This window comes from Ceratotherium simum, chromosome 3 (genome assembly GCF_057802395.1).
Source record: "Ceratotherium simum simum isolate JZ-2026a chromosome 3, ASM5780239v1, whole genome shotgun sequence".
Lineage (NCBI taxonomy): Eukaryota > Metazoa > Chordata > Mammalia > Perissodactyla > Rhinocerotidae > Ceratotherium > Ceratotherium simum.
Window position 1 is genome coordinate 86,450,229 of NC_141902.1, and position 15,525 is coordinate 86,465,753.

The 15,525-nt window shown below is 38.2% G+C and overlaps 1 long non-coding RNA gene across 2 annotated transcripts; it reads right to left on the reverse strand.

Annotated features, from left to right (window-relative positions):
- Positions 1 to 321: 321 nt before the first annotated feature.
- On the reverse strand, positions 322 to 12,033 carry LOC147917674 (uncharacterized). 2 transcript variants are annotated; one of them, XR_015551747.1, is made up of 6 exons: positions 11,915 to 12,033; positions 9,712 to 9,837; positions 8,861 to 9,057; positions 4,936 to 5,074; positions 2,166 to 2,265; positions 322 to 601 (listed from the first exon to the last, which is right to left on the reverse strand). It is a non-coding gene; the product is annotated as an uncharacterized LOC147917674 (long non-coding RNA). The 2 variants fall into 2 exon arrangements; XR_015551748.1 differs by lacking the exon at positions 2,166 to 2,265 and having other exon boundaries at positions 11,915 to 12,032.
- Positions 12,034 to 15,525: the final 3,492 nt, after the last annotated feature.

Here is a 15,525-nt window from a genome sequence, read left to right on the forward strand (position 1 = left end):
CAATTCATTCTTTTGGAAAATATACTATAGGTCTTTACTGCAGGTCTCTCCTAAGAAAGCAGAGATGATGGGGCCGGCCCCGTGGCTTGGTGGTTAAGTGAGCGCGCTCCACTGCTGGCGACCCGGGTTCGGATCCCGGGCTCGCACGGACGCGCTGCTTGTCCAGCCATGCTGAGGCCGCGTCCCACATACAGCAACTAGAAGGATGTGCAGCTATGACACACAACTATCTACTGGGGCTTTGGGGGAAAAAATAAATAAATAAAATCTTTAAAAAAAAAAAAAAAAAAAAAAAAAAAAAAAAAAGCAGAGATGAGCAATTACATTATGCAACACACAGCAAATTCTTGTTAAATCTCTCTCCCTCTCACACACGCAAGAGCTCCTACAGTCTCTCCTTCTTTCCCTGACCATCGCCACTTGCTCCTTCTTTTCCTCCTGCTAAGCACAACAATGATTACGTTCCACCGTTTACAAAATCCTGTGTCCCTCACAGGCCTCCTTGAAGCTAGCAGTTCACGGTGAAGTGAATTCTGTGGCTTGCTCTGAAGTTGTCTTGCAGAAGGCAGCATCCCACTAAATTCCACTGAAGAAACGTCTTCTGCACAATAACCAACATAACATTAGTGTCAACATTTTGAAAAAAAATAACAACAAAAATGCAAAATCATAGTCAGCTTTAATCAGGTTAACTAAATCGAATAAATTAGAAGTGAAAATGACATTTTAACCCCAATAATTTTTAAGGGAAAACACAACAAGCAGAATTCTGAAGTGTGGGCTTTCACATTTACAGACCGCTGAGGTCATGGTCTCGCCCCTCCCCTGGTGTCTGAGGATGGCTTTTATTCCAAATCCCTTAAATTGCCGTGAGGTCACAGTTCCTAGGACTTCTGCCTCATTATTCTTCTATCTCCTCAACGAAGCTTTTCTGTTTCCAAACCTAGAATAACTTCATTGACTTTTTAATGCTTAGAAAAGAAATAAAGGCTCATTGTGAAAAGTTGAAAATATATTAGACTCTAAAGAAGTAATAAAAATATCATCACCACCAGGAGATGTTATACCCCATTCAAGATAATTTGTGTGTATGTGTATAAATGTAAACGCACTTTTTTGTTACCTTAAATATCTTTCCATGTTAATAATATGTTTACACTATCTTATTTATTCTTATTTTCTCTTTCAAAATTTTCTATATTAGAATTTCTATGAAATTAAAAATTAATTCATGTTCATTGTAATAAGACAATCTAAAGATGTGAAAATGAAAAATTAGCAATCTCCTCTACTCTTTTTATTCCTTGTCTTCTGGGCTAAATAAACCCCATTCAAGGACCTCTCGATTGCCCCGAATTCCAGAAGTCTTGGATAGGCCTCAGAAAACATGGATCTTAAGGGATGCTGGCTGCTTCTAGCAGAGCTGGTTAGCCACCCTCAGCAGAAGGCAAAATGATTCTCCCAAACCCTGAGAAGCCACACAGCCTGCTGGGCCAGGGAGTTGTGGGGGCGGGGGGGCCAGCAGCACCCAGTGTATCCTTTTGTCCTCAAAACTGTAGCTGGCACATGGAAACAACTAGCATCAATTGCTCATCTATTACTGGCAAAGCATTGTTTGAAGCTGCGTGCAAGTGTTACTTTACTGAATCCTCACAACAGGTCTATGAAATAGGTCCTCTGATCAGCCTCATTTTACAGACGAGGACATTTAGGGACAGAGCAGTGGTATAACTTGCCCAGAGTCACACAGAATAGAGTAGGCAGGATCCATGTAGAGGGATTCTGATTTCTGAGCCAGTGCTTGTATCCACTACCATGTGCTCAGTAAATATTTTTGGATGAATGAATAGGACTTGAAATGGCCAAAGATGGTATGAAACGGTGCTCTGCTCACATTTAGAGAAATGGAAATAAAAACTGGGATAGATAATATTTTACAGATCAAATTAACAAGACCTTCCTAACCAAGAACATTTGATGTTGAGAATGCAAGTCCACTGGAGACTCTCACGTATTGTTGATAGGAACGTAACTTGCCACTATTTTTTTGTTTTTGGTAAGTAATCTTTATCAAATTAAAAATTTATATATTGCAAAAGATACAATATACAATGTCAAAAATCAACAGCAAGACTAAAAAAAAAATTTACCACACTATTGCATACCAATCCAAACACTATTAATTTCTCATATTTCTGAAGAGTACCAAAAAGTAGGAGTGTCATGTGTTCGGGTGTTGTTGTTCTTCACTGGCTGAGAGCCTGCCTGAAGGAAGAAAGAAGACTCATTTGATTTGCTCATCTATATTCTGCTAATTTTGCTATATATGTTTTAATGTTTATGTAATGAAGTATATTTACAACTTCCTTTGTGAGTCTAGGTTTCGTGTCTTCCTCAAGGAACTCTTTCTCACCCAACACTTACACACATTACTTAAATTTCCCTCTACTGGAAACTTGGTCTTCCCCTGGTAATCCTGGTTCACAGACTTTCAGACTTAAACCAGAATCTAGACCATGTTGCTCCCTGAATCTCAACACCACCACCAGCTTTCCTGGGTCTCCAGCTTGCAGACAGCAGGTCATGGGACTTCTCAGCCTCCATAACCCCATAAACCAATTTCTTATAACAAATCTCATTTTATAGAAATACATATATATATATATCCTATTGGTTCTGTTTCTCTGAGAACCGTGACTAATACCGTGACCTTCTAAATTTCCAGAAATATATCATAGCTTTTCAAAGTCCCATATGGACATCTCATTCCTCATTATTTCCTTTTAAGTTTCTAGTCAGTCTTTGTTAGCTCCACTGTGCCTTAAGCAGCTGCAGTGGGCAATTGCCACTGGTTATTTTCAACTAATGAACTGCAAGTAGGGCTGTTCACATACAGCAGCTAAGTCAGGTCAATTAAAGACAAGTCCTAAAAACGAAGCTGTTCAACGAGCTGCCCAACTAGTCAACTAATGACCATTATCTGGGTATGGGAAATTTCAAGAGCTCCAAGCCCATTCAGTCCACTTCAGTGGCTTCTAGGTTGTTGGTTTTCAAATCTACCATGGAACCAAGAAGAGAGAGAAATGGGATTAGGTCAAGTTATGATTCCACAAAGTTTATTGTGAAGTCAGGTACCTGAGGGTTGCTGTAGATATTCAATAAGTTTTCTTGTTTAACCTGAGAGGTGACTCAGGTGTCTGGAGGATTTGTAAGCTTGTTTTGCAGAAGAAAGAGAATGCCTTTGGGGAGGTTGTGATCACTGGATGACTAGTGCCCAGCTACCTTTGATTCCCAGAAGTCAGATTGCCCAAGGGCTTCTCTGGAGTGAAAGATTACTCCTTTGTTTCTCCGAAACTCCTCCTGCCAAGCCCCTTAGCTCTACAAAATCATCCTGCTTTCTTCTCCTGTTAAGGCAGATTTGAGAGAACCCATGCTCCCACCTTCTCATTTTGGCCAATTCGAATAAACCTTTCTTCATCTCCAAGCACTGATGTCTCAGTGTTTGGCTTACTGGGCATCAGGCACACATACTTGAGAATACAAGGTTCAGTATAAATTGTTCTTACAGAAATATAGCCATTATTCTTGAAAATCCATTCTTTGGATTGTAGTAAGCCTTTAATTAATTTCCATAATTCTGAAAAAGGTGATTTTGACAGTATTCTCATTGCTTTTATGGAGGAGTGGACTTTTAAATATTCTTACTCCACCATTTTGGTAGTCAGAAGGCTTCAGTAATTTTAAAATAAAAACTGTTAAGACATTTTTTCTGAATACAGTTTAGCTGTGTCCCAAATATTTTAGTATGGAGTGCTTTTCTATTTGTTACTTTAAATAATTTATATTTGTTTTGATTTCATTATTTAACTGGGGCTTAACTTTTCAGAAATGTTTCAGATTTTCTATGTATATACCCTCGGTCTCTTTATTTTCATTTTACTGTCTTAAGAAAAAACTGTGACCTGGTCAGTCTTGACTTTGGTGTGTTTATTAAGATTTTCCTTGTGGACACTTCCATGAATAATTTTTGTAAGTGTCTCTGGAAATACAATTGTATATATTTTTTGCATGTATATACAATGTCATAATATTAGTCAAAGACTAAATGTATTTTTGGCTATATAATCTGTATACTTGGCATTTAATTCATATTACAAATAATTATTTACCTTTTAGGACATTTTTCTTTATGTTTAGTACATAAACACTTTTTAATTTTGTATTTATTTGAAACTTTTTTTTTCACAAACTATCTCTCATTTTCATATTTCCTGCTTTGGCCCTTGAGAATTCTCCTGCATCTAATGTGCATCTGACATTACTATTACCACTCTTGCTTTTCTTTGGTCAGGTATATATTTGCCAACCCTTTATTTCCAATCTTTATTTTGTTTACAGTTTTCTCTTGCGAAAGTTTTAGCCTATTTTGCTGACAGACTTATTGTTCTTTCGTTCATCTTTCGTTTTTGATATTGTCATCAGAGACATGCACGTTAAGTAACAACATCAATAAACCTTTAGATCCCCATGAGGCACTAAAAAAATCAAGTCCCAGACTTATCTGAAGATTTTTATATAAATTAAACCCTATTGCTAAGTTTAAACTTAATTAATAATCGTAATTAGAATTGGATTGCAAATCCAATAAGTTAGTGGCCTGCAAAAGAATGGGGCAGCTAGAAATGTCTTATTAAGTGGATAGAAAATATCATAAATCAGTTTCTTTCTCAACTGGGATGGTTTATTTAAAGCCTGAAAAGGAATTTATCTATGACTTCACGCTAATTATTTTACTAAGATTAGTTCATTTAATTCTCACAAAAAAAAAGAGATAATATATGGGAAGTGCATGGGCCAGTATCTAGTATATATTAAATATTCAATAAATGTTAGCCAATTTTATTATTAATAATAATAATTTATGATTAAGAGTACCTGTGAGTAGTGTTATCATTCCCTGTGAAGAGTTTAAGTGACTTGACCAGGTTCACTCTGTTAGTTAGTAACAGAGGCAGAATTCATGTTTTTGTCCATCGTATTCCAAACCCAATTCTTTTCCTTCCTTGTTTTGTTACTTTAAAAGAAAAAAAAATGAATGTAAAATGTTGAATAGTAATTGAGTCCCATTTTGCAACATAACTACTACAATTGCCAAAGATTCCTTAAATATAAAGAAAAATACTTCTGATCATTTATTTTGAATGAGTCTAAATACCCTCTATTCACTCTTCTAACTCTGAGTGTGAGTTTACTAACTCCCAAGGGTTATGACAGGACTTCTGTGTATTATGTTGTACTCTGACAACTCACAGGACTGTTTTAAACAATGAACTCTGCCCAGAGACAAGAAAGTTACATCTATCACCATGAGAGTAAACATGCATCCTTGGGAAATGCAGCTACTATTCCTACCACTTCCAGGAGGCTCCTTGCTTTTCTAGAGCCCTCCTAGAAGACGCTTCTCCAAAAAAGTAACTCATTTGCAAACCTCTTGTAAATCCTCCCTGGGATCTCAAGATCACACTAACTTTTATCCTTTCTCATTCTCCAAAACCCTTTCTCATCTTTACAGCAGACTTGAACTGATGTCCAAACATTCTGCAATGTCCTCTCCAAGTGTGTTCTCTGTCCTCCTCCCCACCCCCAGCCAGTCTAATTCCTTTACACGTTCCACAAGGCCCGATTTACTCTCCCTTTTTCTATGGGAACTTCTCTTCTCTTTCAGCCCACACTAATCTCTGAAGTGTGAACAAGTCATATAACATTTTGTATTCTTTCACCCCAAATAGAGTGTAATCTCCTTCATGAACAGGAACTGTCATACATATTTTAGCACCCCACAAGAACTAGCATAGCTCCAGACACAGAGTAGTTACCAAAATAAAATTTCTTAAGTTAAAAAGATAAGTTTAAAAAGCACCTCGGAACAGTATGATGGCTAAGTTTAAATAGGTTTTATAGATTTGGAGTAGCTGAATTATGCCACAAACAACTTTTGGTATTTTATACTATATTTTATGTAATTATAAAAAGCAACAAAATGAACAAAATCCATGTAAACTTTTTCCCCAGTTTTATTGAGACATGATTGACATACATCACTAAGTAAGTTTGTGTACAGCATAATGGTTTGACTTACACATATTGTGAAACGATTACCACAATAAGTTTAGTTAGCATCCATCATCTCATATAGATACAATAAAAAGAAAAAGAAAACGAAAAAAAAATTTTCCATGTGATCTTGTGATGAGAACTCTTTCATATATAACATACAGCAGTGTTAACTATAGTCATCATGTTGTACATTACATCCCCAGTGCTTATTCATCTTATAACTGGAAGTCTGTACCTTCATCCAATTCTCCCTCCCCCTACTTCTGGTAAATATAAGTCTGATCTCTTTTTCTATAAGTGTTTTTTGGGGGTGTTTTTTTGGTGAGGAAGATTAGCCCTGAGCTAACATCTGTTGCCAATCTTCCTCTTTTTGCTGAGGAAGATTGGCCCTGGGCTAACATCTATGCCCATCTACTTCTACTTTATATGTGGGATGCCTGCCACAGCATGGCTCCATAAGTGATGTGTAGGTCCACACCCAGGATCTGAACCTGTGAACCCTGGGCTGCCGAAGCAGAGCATGCAAACTTAACCACTACACTGCAGGTCCGGCCCGGAGTTTGTTTGTTTGTTTTGTTTTCATTCCACATATAAGTGAGATCACACAGTATTTGTCTTTTTCTAACTTATTTCACTTAGTATAATGTCCTCAAGGTCCATCCATGTTGTTGCAAATGGCAGGATTTGTTCCTTTTTGTGGCTGAATAATATTCCATTGTATTTATTTACCACAAGTTCTTTATTCATTCACTTAAGTTGTTTCCATGTCTCAGCTATTGTAAATAATCCTGCAGTGAACATGAGGGTGCATATATCTTTTTGAATTAGTGTTTTCATTTCCTTTGAATATCCTCTCAGAAGTGAAATTGCCAGATCATATGGTAGTTTTATTTTTAACTTTTTGAGGATCCTCCATGCTGTTTTCCATAGTGGCTGTACCATTTATGTAAATATTTTTTTAACCTTACACAGATTTCATTTAAGAGTTTAAACATCACTAAATGTCAAACCAGAGTTTTGCGTCTTTGCTAATCAAAGGGAAACGGAGAATTGAGGCCATTTTCCTCAATTATACCAAATTTGTCACTATGTTTCTACTAATTCTATATTGCTTACAAAAAATATGACATATAAAATAAATAAGCACATAAAATTTTATTAGCAATTATTCTATTTAAGTGGTTGGCCAACCATTTAGATCCCTTGCAGGACATTTGGTCCTGCCCAGAACATCCATAAGACATCTGGTCCATGCCCAAAGGTCCTTGATATTTGGTCATATTTGTTCCTGTCCAAAATGTCCATGGAGATATTTGGTTCACACCAAAAGATCCTTGATATCTGGTTCTGTCAAAACCACTTGGATCAAATATGCTCATGAATGTTTTGAACAGAACCAAATGTCAAGGACCTTTTGGTGTGGACCAAATGTCTTATAGACCAAATGTCTTATGGAGGTTTTGGACAGGACCAAATGTCTGCTAATCTTTAGATCAAAATATTAGAAAAAGTAGATATTTTAATAGAAAATATATCATTTATATGCCTTCAAAATCATTGTATAACCTAATCCAAATTATTCTTCTAAATTTTAATAGGTTTCTGGTTTTTAAACAATCTTAATCAATTGCTTATAGTCCCAAATCTCTTCTAGTAAAGCCAGGACTAAAACTCCAGAACTTTAGTTCTTTAGAGAAGTGCTATAGACTGAATGTTTGTGAGCCCAAAAACTCATGCGTTGAAACCTAATTCTCAATGTGATGGTATCAGGAGGTGATGCCTTTGAGAGGTGATTAGGTCGTGAGGGTGGAGCCCTCATGAATGGGATTAGTGCCCTTATAAAAGAGACCCCAGAGCACTCTCTAGCCTCTTTCACCATGTGAGAACACGTGGACAGTCACCCATGAACTAGGAAGTCAGCTCTCGTCAGACATCAGATCCTCTGGGGTCTTGATTTTGGACTTCCCAGCCTCCAGAACGGTGAAGAATAAATTTCTGTTGTTTATAAGCCACACAGTCTATGATATTCTTTTATAGCCACCCAAACAGACTAAGACAGGAAGCCTGATATAAAAATCCCATGTATACAGGCTTATTGTAGACTTTAGAATTTCTTATTAAGAGAAGTCCTTGTCTCTTTGCTTTTAATTGATATGAAAATGTACCATTTCTCATATCACATCTACTTCTTTTCCTTTATGTCCTAACAGTAAGAAAATATGTATTACTGGTTTCCTTTCAACCCCTCTCCTCCCTCTCCAGATTCCTCTCTGTGTTTGTCCACATTGTATAGCCATTTTTGTAGACATCTTCCTTATTTTGACAAGACTTCATTTCTTTGCATACTTCTTAACTTTCTAAATATACCAAAATCTTTAAACAAAACTATGAAATGATTTTATGTTCATAATTCTACCACTCCAATGTTCTTGAAACATTTGGTAAAATACTTGGTCCTGTCATGTCTCCAGTTTCTCTCATTTAATCTAATACACAAAGAGCTTTGAACACCTGCTATGTGACAATTACTGGTAAGAGACCATTTGTTTCAAATGCACATGCTTTCACACAGAAAGGCTTGGATGTGCTATTCTGGATATTTCCAATGTGTTCAGCATTGTGAAAATATCATTTGTTCTCAGCCCAGAAAGATGCTGTGAAAATGTCTCAGTCAAAATATAAAAGTGAAAGATATTTTGTTTCCCTAAAACCTGTAGAGTATGTAGAAATCTGAACACCTTACCTTCTGTGTGTTTCTTCTGCTGCTGTGAGGTTTTAGGTGACTTGATAATCGTTGCCTGTTCGGTCTTGCTTGCTAAGCTTCTGAATATGCCGATTTATTACCTACTTGGACTGTCCAGTGAATTAGTGGCGAGGGGTCACTTTGATTGACAGAATTCCAGTTCTACAGCAAGAGTAAATTTGACCCGAAGAAACAAACTGTTGGGGTTGTTAGAATCAGCCATTATAAATCTGTATGTAACTGCCCATTAAAGACTGGTCCTTGAACTCCCTTTTTGGGTGTACGCTGGAGGTCAGATATGGGACCTGGTGGTGACCAAATAGCAAATGGCATGGAGACGGGCTGTTGAAGCAGCACTCTCTGATCCTAATCGTATAAAGTGTCAAAAATACAAAATACCACAAGGAACAAATGCTCATCTATTTTATATTCTAAATTCTAATGAGGTTATAAATGAAGTTATGCTTAGGACTCAGGAGTCATAAATTTGTTTCCAGTAGTGAATATTATTGATGAAAAACTGAAAGTAATGGTAACATAGGGTGAAGAAGAATCAGAAGACTGCTGAGACAATGTTTCAATGAAGAGATCCCAAAACATCCCCTTACCTGTGGCCATTCACTTAGTACATTTTTAATAAATATTTTTATCACGCATGCTTTCAAATGGGCCATCTTGAGAAATGTTGAGATGTGAAGCACAGTTCTACGTCTACACTAACACTTTAGAAGCGTTTAGATACAGACAGTCTTCCTTGAGAGTGGGCTGAGAGGAAGGAAGCTTCTAGGGAGCTAGATGATCTCTGGGGAAACCCATATCTACCTCAAACAGACAGCCTTTGCTCTACTTACATATTTGTCTCTCCGGGATTAATTTTTTAATGGACTTTATGACTTTTCAACAATGTGAATTCTCATCTGTTGTTAATCATCATGCAGATTAATGTGTATTTTGACTTCAGCAACTATTTTTCATCTCTGTGAAAACAATACAAAGGAATGGAGAGAGTGAAGGACAAAGAAAGTGGAAAATATTTAGAAGGAGGAACTCTATGAATTTTTTATGAAATAAAAAAATAATGCTCCAAATGTTACTTTGAGAAATCTTGTATTTGTGTTAGAAAAAGTATAATAAAATTAGCAGATAATTTTCTGTGGTGGTATTTGTGACAGGACAACCGTGGAATAATGGATGTAAGTAGAAATCCTGAGATGTTATATGCTATTACTGAGTTCTAGACTCGTTGTTTTTCTCTGTTTTGGAGAAAATCTCTTTGTAAGCAAAATGGGACAATACTTGGTTGGGTTGGTTAAGTTTAAAATTGGATTAAAGTGAGAAATCATTAAAAAAAATGACGTGTGCGTGTCTTAGAGAATGTATTTTAAATTAATATGTATTAATGTAAACTAATTTGCACAACATTTGATGTAGGAATAGAGCCTATTCGTGTGTGTGTGTGTGTGTGCGTGTGCGTGTGTGTTTACTATAGACGGGATTTGGTAAGTGGATATCTCTGTCATCATTCTTGTATAAATTATATCCATTTGTCATTGTATAAGATGTCCAATTTTGATTTTTAAAAGGACATCTGGAATTTAAAGACAGGAGCAAAGCTATCTAATTGCAGAATGGGTCTAGATTTTTAATTTTTCCTCAGTCATTCTCATTTAATAAGATTCATAAGTGAATTGCTCTTATCAAGTTTTTTCCAAAGCATTTAACTTAGTTTGATGAAAACAGATTTGTTTTCGCAATCATATTTTATCACTTGGAATACTTCTTATCTGAGTCAATAATTAAAATAACAAATATACCCTACAAAACAAACTCGGAAGGGAAAAACAAAAGCTATCTCTTGGTGTGAAAAGAAGTGTGTGGGCCTATTAGAGTGTGCCCTATTAGAATTAAGAGTTCAGTGTACTGTGGGCGTCCATGAGAGAACAGCGAGTGTCATGCTGGGAGCAGGGTAAGCGCAGGTCACTTAAGAGAACTGTCTATCAGATTTAATGCAATGTGTGAAGAGCAAGAAGATTTTAAATGCAATCAGTGGGGACACTTTGTAAAAGACAATATTTTAATCCCCAACTCCCAAAAAAGAAAATTATCATTACTTGAAAACAGGATTGTCTCTTATTAATTAACTGCTAATAATGCTGAGTGGATAAAGTCAAATATTGCTGCAAGAAGGTGTGACAAGGTGACTTAGCACGCTAATTTAGGAGATAATTCATTTCAGGTAATCTTGAATAGATAGTACGTAACTTATTACTAAATGGCAATTATAGCATCTTTATAGTATTAAATGTAGATATATCTAACAGCAGTGCTCACTTTTCATCAAACTATAAATTCTTATTAATGAAAAAGTGTAACCCAAATATAGGGAGATTGATATAATGATATTAAAAAATACTTAAAATATGCTAACACCAAGTTTGGACAAAAATGAGGGAAAATGGCCAGAGTCATAGAATGTCAATGGAGCATAAATTGGTAACTCTTCCTCAAAGAAAACTTGAGAATGTTCATTAAAAATGTTTAGGGGGGGGCGGAGTCAAGATGGCGGCGTAGGCAGATTCTGAACTCACCTCCTCCCGTGGACACAGCCAATTTACAACTACTCGTGGAAAATTACCCCTGAGACAGAACTGAAAACTGGATAAGAGGAACTCCTGCAACAACGGACAATCCTAACTGGGGTAGAAGAGGCAGAGACTCCCTTCTGGAGAGGAAAAACGCCACCTTCACAAGCCGCCAGCTTCACGGCCGCCGGGAGCAGCTCACAGGTACGCAGCCTCCCTGGAGGCGCGGGGCCCTGAGCCGGGGAGCGCCCCCGCTGTGGGCATTTTGTGGACCCAGCACAATTGAGACCAGCGGCATAATATCTGACTGTGCCTGCTACTAAAGCATTGGGTAGCACCCCCAGAAAACCCGGTTCACAAAGAAACTAAAACTGGCTCTTAAAGGGCCCGCGCACAAACTCACCCATTCCAGAAAGCATCCTAAAATCACCAGAAAGAAAGGTGCACAGTGCTTCGGTGACAAGAGACTCACCTAATAGGCCCTGAGTGCATCTCGGTGAGGGGTGAGACCTCTCCAGGGACTGGGACATTGGCGGCGGCCATTGTTGTGGCCTGGTGTGAGCGTGCTGACACAGACGCCATTGGAGTTCTCCCTGAGACCTGCTAGCCCAGGGTCTGCTCCACCCGCTAGAGCACCGATTTAATCCAGCTCAGCCAGGGCAGGCAGCCCACCCTAGAGACTAGCCCCACCCAACAACAAGCCCTCAGGCAACGTGTGGGCCTGCATAGATTGGTGACTGGATTCTCTGCAGCCTGGCAACTGAGCTGACTTGAGCGGGGCAGGGTGTGCACAAGGAGCAGGTGGAGAGTGTGGGGCGGTGGCAGAGTGTGTGGGGCTTCCGCCGTGGAGAGACTGGGTCCACTTGGGAGGTCGGGCGCTCACACGGGGCAGGACTGTGTTGACTGTGTGTGTGGACCTGTGGGCGGCAGGGCTTCTCAGCCACAGAAGACTTGTACTTCTCAAAGACCCACATAGGAGGTTTGCTCCACCTTCCAAAACCTGAAACAATTGGGTGCTCCTGTGCCTGAGGCCAGCCCCACCCAGCTGCAATCCTCAGAGAGCTGACAAGAGACCTAATAGGCTAGAGGCTTACAGCAATTGTAAGGCCCTGAGCCTAACAACCTGCCACGGTGGGGGCCTACTCACTTAAAAGAAATACTGCAACACAAATGTGGTATTAGAACTTGCAGCCAACTGTGCTGGGGCTCCCCACAGCTGATAAAGAGACTGAAGGGCCCACAACAACTACAAGCAGCTGAGCATTACAACAGCTGGCCAGGAGCATAACTCAGCCTCCCTGGGCGCCTACAGGGAGAGCAAACAGGCCACAGCAGAAGGATACACGTAGCCCACATAGGGGTCACCCCTGGAACATTGAGAACTGAGGGAAGCACACTGGAAGCCTCCTAAGCCATCACTTACATAAGGTCACCTATCTAAGAGCAGGAGACGTAGCTGACCTACCTAATACGTAGACACAAGCACAGGGAAAGAGGCAAAATGAAGAGGCAAAAGAATACATTCCAAGTAAGGGAACAGGACAAAACCCCAGAAAAGGAACTTAGTGAAACAGAAATGAGCAACCTACCCGACAGAGAGTTCAAACTAAGAGTGTTAAGGATGCTCACTGATCTGGGGAGAAGAATAGATGGACTCAGTGAGAATGTCAACAAAGAAATGGAAGACATAAAAAAGAACCAATCAGAAATGAAGAATACAATACTGGAAATGAAAAACTCATTAGAGGGACTCAGAAGCAGAGTAGAGGATACAGAAGAACGGATCTGTGAGCTGGAAGAAAGACTAGAAGAAATTACCCAAGGTGAACAGGTAAAAGAGAAAAGAATTAAAAAGAGTGAGGACAGTCTAAGGGACCTCTGGGACAACATCAAGCGCACTAACATCCGTGTTATAGGTGTCCCGGAAGGAGAAGAGCGAGACAAGGGGGCAGAGAATCTATTTCAAGAAATAATAGATGAAAACTTCCCTAACCTAAGGAAGGAAACAGACATCCAGGTACAGGAGGCACAGAGAGCCCCAAACAAGATAAACCCAAAGAGGCCCACACCAAGACACATCATAATCAGAATGTCCAGAATTAAAGATAAAGAGAGAATCCTAAAAGCCGCAAGAGAATGTCAAGTTACATACAAAGGAAACCCCATAAGGCTATGAGCTGACTTCTCAGCAGAAACCTTACAGGCTAGAAGAGAATGGCACGATATATTTAAAGTGCTAAAAGGAAAAAGCTTACAGCCAAGAATACTCCACCCAGCAAGGTTATCGTTCAAAATGGAAGGAGAGATCAAAATTTTCCCAGATAAGCAAAAATTAAAGGAGTTTGTCACCAAGAAACCAGTGTTACAAGAAATGTTAAAGGGATTGATTTAAGGGGAAAAGAGAAGACAAATAGGAAAAATTATCTATTTCCACGATTAGAACGTAATGGATACAAATGCACAAAAAAGAGGTTGGATATGATATCAAAAACATAAAAGGAGGGAGGAGGGTAGTTAAAGAGTACAGCTTTCAGACAGAGGTCAAACTAAAGTGACCATCAATTCTGTATAGAAGAAGAAAGGAACAGAGAAGGACTACTAAAACACTGAGGAAAAAAAAAAAGTTAAAAATGGCAGTAAGTACATACTTATCAATAGCTACTTTAAACGTCAATGGACTAAATGCTCCAATTAAAAGGCATAGGGTGGCTGACTGGATAAAAACAAGACCCATATATATGCTGCATACAAGAGACACACTTCAGACCTAAAGACACTCACAAACTGAAAGTGAAGGGATGGAAAAAGATACTCCACGCAAATGGCAATGAAAAGAAAGCTGGGGTAGCAGTACTCATATCAGACAAAATAGACTTTAAAACAAAAACTGTAAAACGAGACAAAGAAGGGCATTACATAATGATCAAGGGAACAATCCAACAAGAGGATATAACACTTGTAAATATCTACGCACCCAATGTAGGTGCACCTAAATATATAAAGCAATTATTAACAGACATAAAAACAGAAATAGACAGTAACACAATAATAGTAGGGGACTTTAACACTCCACTTACACCAACGGATAGATCATCCAAACAGAAGATCAATAAGGAAACCTTGGCCTTAAACGACACACTAGAACAGATGGACCTAGTAGATATATACAGAGCATTCCATCCAAAAACCGAAGAATACACGTTCTTTTCAAATGCACATGGAATGTTCTCCAGGATTGATCACATATTAGGCCACAAAACAAGTCTCCATAAATTTAAGAAGATTGAAATAATACCAAGCATCTTTTCTGACCACAAAGGCATGAAACTAGAAATCAACTATAGGAAGAAAATCAGAAAAGCCACAAATACATGGAGATTAAACAAAATGCTACTGAACAACGACTGGGTTAATGAAGAAATCAAAGAAGAAATCAAAAAATACCTGGAGACAAATGAAAATGAAAATACGACATGCCAGAATTTATGGGATACAGCAAAAGCGGTTCTAAGAGGGAAGTTTATAGCGACACAGGCCTATCTCAACAAACAAGAAAAATCTCAAATAAACAATCTAAAAATGCACCTAAAGGAACTGGAAAAAGAAGAACAAACAAAGCCCAAAATCAGTAGAAGAAGGGAAATAATAAAAATCAGAGCAGAAATAAATGAAATAGAGACCAAAAAAACAATAGAAAAAATTAATAAAACCAAGAGCTGGTTCTTTGAAAAGATCAACAAAATAGACAAACCTTTAGCTAGACTCACCAAGAAAAAGAGAGAAGGCACAAATAAGTAAAATCAGAAATGAAAAAGGAGTGGTTACAACAGACACCTCAGAAATACAAAAGATTATAAGAGAATACTATGAAAAACTATATGCCAACCAATTCGACAATCTGGAAGAAATGGATAAATTCTTAGAATCATACAACCTTCCAAAACTGGATCAAGAAGAAGTGGAGAATTTGAATAGACCAATCACCAGTAAGGAGATCGAAACAGTAATCAAAAACCTCCCCAAAAATAAAAGTCCAGGACCAGACGGCTTCCCTGGTGAATTCTACCAAACATTCAAAGAAGA